The sequence below is a fragment of the Pollachius pollachius genome (genome assembly GCF_949987615.1).
Source record: "Pollachius pollachius genome assembly, chromosome: 18".
Lineage (NCBI taxonomy): Eukaryota > Metazoa > Chordata > Actinopteri > Gadiformes > Gadidae > Pollachius > Pollachius pollachius.
The window spans coordinates 14,185,853-14,191,852 of record NC_136951.1 but is presented as its reverse complement, the minus strand read 5'-3'; the positions used below and the strand labels follow the sequence as shown (position 1 = coordinate 14,191,852).

The window sequence follows — 6,000 nt, the reverse complement described above, 5'->3', positions numbered from 1 at the left end:
ACATCCAATCAATTTCATTTTTCTGTTCTGCTACTACAATACGTTTCAGAAAAGCACTTCCATGCAACCCTAGCTGTAGGCGGTTGAAAACAGGAACCAGCAAGCCCTCCGTCATCACAGCCTTTGTGTTGAAACAAGGGCTCCTTTATCTGCGAGCCAAGTCTGATCAGAGGACACGCCGGACAGTGGGACGTGGCTCGGAGCTTCATTGGAATGGGGGGCAACAGATGCCTTGTTTTGAGGCTATAGATAAAGAGAAGGAGGGAGGAGGAGAAGAACAGGAAAAGAGAGGAGAGAAGAGGTAAGGTATAGAGGAGCCCACTCCCGGAGGAGCACAATCTACTTAAAGGAGCAAAAAGCTCCGGGCATCGTTCAAGGCACGGATAACGTCCGGGCAATCCACCCGAAACCCAACCCTCCCACTCAGCTATAGAACGGTTCTATTCGTTGACAGGCTGTCGGAACGTTCTTCTGTGATCCCCAAAGTACCGGGGAGTTCCAGCGGCTTTGAGAGGGATGTAGGTCCCAGCCTTTTGAACTTCAGTGGCTGCGGTCTTGACCCTCTACTCATATCAATGTCCTCTTCCCAATTCACACCAAGTCCCCAACCTGACTGGCATTCTCTCTGTCCGGCACCTGCTCATGCAAACACCTCTGGCATTTCAATATGCTGCTCTCGCTATCTCGCATTTTACATTCCCCTATCCTCCTGTCCTTCGCTTGCACCTCCTCACACTCTCTATCACGGTCACCATGCTCGGGCCTTTTCACGTTAGCATAAATGGCTACACAGTCCATAACTGACACGCTGACTGAATTGCACTAAAAAAAAATTTACGCCATAAAAACGCCCGCTAAGTAACACTGCCATGTTCATCCTTATGAAGACTATAAACGATTCAGCGGTGGTCTCCACTTTGCCAGGTTTAGCTGCAACCGCGAAAGCATAGCGGAGACACTTAGCCAGATTCTCCTGCTCATGGGGAAAGAGCAAGAGGAAGAAGGTTTGGTAAAAGGTTTGGCCCTCAATTACAACAGAATAATTGGGCCTCCGAGTTCGTCAGCGGTTCACAACAACACAATGCGCACGAGTAGTGCACGAGCAAGCGTAGGGTTTTAATACGGGGGGGGGGGGGGGGTCCTAAAGGAATCACTGTTATTCCTGAGAGCAGTGGAGGGAGGGGATCAGGGGAGTGTATGCTGTGCTGTGAATTTGCATCTCTCACAGTTTTACATACATAAATAATACAACAGAGGGTTCATACAAGTTTGTGTTCCTCGCTGGGTAAGTACTAGTGTTTAGCTTTTTCAGAGCGCTCTAGTGACCCCCCCATCTGGTCTTTTGTTTCCAGTCAAGCGCTGATAACCCAGTGGTTCTCACAAGGATCACTGGGTGGTTATTGGGCTGAAGTGTGTGTACAGTTGAGCCAAGCATGTCCCTGTGAGCTGGTTTATGTCTGTGCATGAATGCGTTGGGTTAGCCATGTGCCAAATGTTTGTTTCACCACCAACGTCCCCACAAAGGGGGATGCATGTCTGTCTTTCTACAGCTATGTGTGTGTGTGTGTGTGTGTGTCTATGTGTGTGATGTCAGGCTGAAAACACACACACACACACACACACACACACACACACACACACACACAGACGGTATACTGAATTTTGAGTCAACTATTGACTGCTGTGTGGACCTGTGAAGTAAATTGAATTAAAGAGCAAATACATATTCATGAGATGACCTCTCCGCAAGCAATCATTAAACAGTAGATTCACTGTCAGATCCAACAATTAACCCATGCTTCAGGTGAATGCTCCCACTTCAAACAACCCCGAATCCTACCTGTATTGGGATGTGAGATTTAATACCTAAAATAAACCTCACACAATTTAGTCAAAGACACAAAGAACATGAGAGGCAAAGAGAGAGAGGAAAGGGAGAGAGAGAGAGAGAGAGAGAGAGAGAGAGAGAGAGAGAGAGAGAGAGAGAGAGAGAGAGAATACAGGGAGAATGATTCAGAGAGGGGAGTGAGTGCACGGACAGTAATGAAGAGTGAGGTAGAGGGAAGGGGTGTGGGTAGAACAGAGTGAGAGAGTGAGGGAGAGAGAGAGAGAGTTAATGTGAGCCATGAGAGGGAGCCATCAAAGATAATAGTGGAGGAGAGAGAGTGACAGACAAGTCTGAAGAGAAAGAAGACGGCATAATTATGTTCTCATGCTGGGAGATGGGGAAGTCTCTGCTATGAGATTGGCCTCTATTCAGCCAGTTTCTTCCCCAACCCATAGAGACACCATGGAGAACAGAATACTTGGAGAAGAAGGGGTTCAGTGCTGCACAATTAGACATTTTTAAAGCACTTCAAACAGTCATATTAAAATGTAAAGGTAACTAAATGTAATGTAAAAGAATGCATAATTTCACTAGTCACATAAGTAGCTACATTTCAGGTTGTGAATACATATTCACAACGATTATATTCACATACTTTAAATGTGTCAATAATATAAATAAAAATATTTTACTCACATAACTTTGTAAGTCGAGGGATAACCTTGCCTTCTGAACCCTGACACTATTGTGGACGTATTCTACGTTTACCCGTGCACTCCCAGGTTTCTGTGCCCAGCTGGTGGAGATAGATTGATGGCCACAAACTACAGGCCCTGTGTTTCAAGGTCTGATTTCTAAATCAATACATTATTTCACACATCCATGCTCCAAACCCCTGGTGGCTGGGGCTCTCATCCTGCTCTGCACCCCCCCTGCTCCCTCTCTTCTCTCCCTCCTCCCGCTCCCTCTCTTCTCTCCCTCTCTCCCCCCCTGTTCCCTCTCTTCTCTCCCACCCTGTTCCCTCCCTTCTCTCCCTCCTCCCCCTGTTCCCTCCCTTCTCTCCCTCCTCCCCCTGTTCCCTCTCTTCTCTCCCTCATCCCCCTGTTCCCTCTCTTCTCTCCCTCATCCCCCTGTTCCCCTCTTCTCTCCCTCCTCCCGCTCCCTCTCTTCTCTCCCTCTCTCCCCCTGTTCCCTCTCTTCTCTCCCACCCTGTTCCCTCTCTTCTCTCCCTCCTCCCCCTGTTCCCTCTCTTCTCTCCCTCCTCCCCCTGTTCCCTCTCTTCTCTCCCTCCTCCCCCTGTTCCCTCTCTTCTCTCCCTCCCCCCTGTTCCCTCTCTTCTGTCCCTCCTCCCGCTCCCTCTCTTCTCTCCCTCCTCCCCTGTTCCCTCTCTTCTCTCTCTCCTCCCCTGTTCCCTCTCTTCTCTCCCTCCCTCCCCCTGTTCCCTCTCTTCTGTCCCTCCTCCCGCTCCCTCTCTTCTCTCCCTCCTCCCCTGTTCCCTCTCTTCTCTCCCTCCTCCCCTGTTCCCTCTCTTCTCTCCCTCCCTCCCCCTGTTCCCTCTCTTCTCTCCCTCTCCTCCCTGGTCCCTCTCCTCTCTCCCCCCTCCCCCCCTGTTCCCTCTCTTCTCTCCTTCCTCCCCCCCAGTTCCCTCTCTTCTCACCTTCTCCCTCTGTTCCCTCTCTTCTTTCCCTCTCCCTCCTCCCCCTGTTCCCTCTTCTTTCCCTCCTCCCCCTGTTTCCTCTCTTCTCTCCTTCCTCCCCCCTGTTCCCTCTCTTCTCGGCCTCTCCCTCTGTTCCCTCTCTTCTTTCCCTCTCCCTCCTCCCCCTGTTCCCTCTTCTTTCCCTCCTTCCCCTGTTCCCTCTCTTCTCCCCCCCCCTTTTCTTTAGCTGGACAGCTCAGGCAATATACAAAATGCATGCCTGTAGTTACAGAAGGAACCTAAGTTAGTAAGGATTCAAAGAAGATAAAATTCAAAATACTCACATCAATACACCAATGTAGCAAATTGAAAGCCATCTGAGCTCATTTCAGAAATGATTTGATATACAGTGCTGCTTTTGTTGTTTCATTTTAAAGCAAAATAAACACATTTCCCTGTGTGTCGGTTGCAAATTGAATGGATGAAAACATTGAAAAAATTCATCCCATAAAAACGTTTCCAACACAAAATCTTTGCTTTCCTTTGACATCCTCTCTGCACCGTTGTAACATTTTCATTACTCCTCATTCCTCAACTGCCCCCTGCACATCCTATCCAAGGACACAAGCTATGAAATGTGTGTGTGTGTGTGTGTGTGCGGGCGCGCGCGGCCGCGCAACTGGCTCCCGATATTAAAACATGATGAAAGAAAAATGCAGAAAATGCATTTCAACCCCACCCTCCACCTTTCTCCATCTTCTCTGTTTCTCTTTTTGACCGTGACCTGAATAGCGACTCTTCAGAGAATACGCCCTCTCACTGATCTAGATACAACTCGCACAGCACACATACACCATATACATATGTACATATAGGAATATGAATGTAGAGCAGTCCGATGTGGTTCACGTTCTTGTGATATAACTGGACATTTTGTCAGACTCTATTATACAAGTATTAATCCCCTAAAGTGTTCCAATTACCGAATGACCACTTAGGTTGAACAAAGTACCAATGCATGCATTCATCCATCCATCCACCCAGCTCGCTACCATCATTCAGTACGATTCCAGTCATAGCTGGAATCGTCCAGCCACAGCTAGCATTATATAGTCACTGTTATCATCTAAGAGCCACCAATAGCATTAGCTAATCTTGCTATCTAGCCTCAGCTAGCCACAGCTAGAATCAGCTTGCAATGTCTAGCAGTGAGTTAAGACTAGCATGGGCTAGCCACTGTTACCGACAGCTAGTCAGAGCTAGCAAATTCTAGCAACGTTTAGCCTCATCCAGCCCAATACCGCTGGTGGTCGGAGCTAACATTAGCGTTAACTCACTAACAATGAGCAGCTAACTCCCCTTCCTTTGGTTGAGTTTTTATCAAACTGAATTCTCAGTGAAGCAATTACCGGAAATTACAGAACCCTTTCTGTTCGGTGTGTGTGTGTGTGTGTGTGTGTGTGTGTGTGTGTGTGTGTGTGTGTGTGTGTGTGTGTTCTATTCCGGGAGAAAGCCTCCCATAGAGCTTCCTCCGTTTCTGTCTCCATTCCATCCATTAATCCATTCTCTATTCAGATTTTCTATGCCCCCAACGACCCCACTCACCGACTTTTGTTTTACCTCACCGTACCTTATCACACACACACACACACACACACACACACACACACACACACACACACACACACACACACACACACACACAGCTTCGTTTTAAATGGCTATACCTTATCACTCACACAAACTAACCCCACCACTGATCTTAAGGCTAAAGGAGGCCTTCACTTGCTCGTCAGATGACCTGCCATTCGGTGTGTTTCAGACATGTTGCTTCTGATTAAACTCAAATTAATTATTCTCCATTGGCTTTGCTTCAAATATAAGCTTCATTGTTAAAACACAATCTCAAGAGGAATCTAGACTCAGATAAGCTGTGTTCAACCAACCGAACCTCCAGAGCCAATGCCTTCTTTGTGAGACATTTTAAGTGTGTTGTTGTTTATGTGGATTTCGTTAGGATTAGGCTAGTACCTAAAGGACAATTAAGAGAGAATAAACACTAAAGTGCCGCTTCTAACCTGTAGCCCATAAAACACAACAAATAATGTCCATGTATCGGCGTGACATCTTGTCAGCAGCAGTAGACTTATTATTTTATCCGAAAAAGATCCTTTCTAAAGATTTGGTGATTTAATTGCACACATTCGGTTAACCAGCAAGCTGAAGAAACCAGGACCCATGTGTATGCACAGTCTGGAATAAATTATGCACATCGCTCTGTTTTTTCTTCTACTATTTTAACCGTCTCACCTGCAGGTTACCCACAGCCCTAAAATAGATCTAGTTTGCCTCGTAACTGCGGCTAACTGCGGCTGACCGCAGGCAACTGCACTCTTTGGATCCCCCCCCCCCCCCCCCCCACACACACACACACACACACACACACAGGTGTGCGAGTGTGTAGACAGCATGTGCCATTTTATCTTGTCTAGGGTAATTGATTCTGAGAGCCTGATTGCATCTGGACAGGATCGCA

General features: G+C 47.4%; 1 protein-coding gene across 2 annotated transcripts in view; it reads right to left on the bottom strand.

Annotated features, from left to right (window-relative positions):
- LOC307089159 (copine-8) overlaps nucleotides 1-6,000 on the bottom strand; it is a 62,446-nt gene that overhangs the window by 47,184 nt on the left and 9,262 nt on the right. The gene's annotated exons all lie outside the window — the stretch shown is intronic.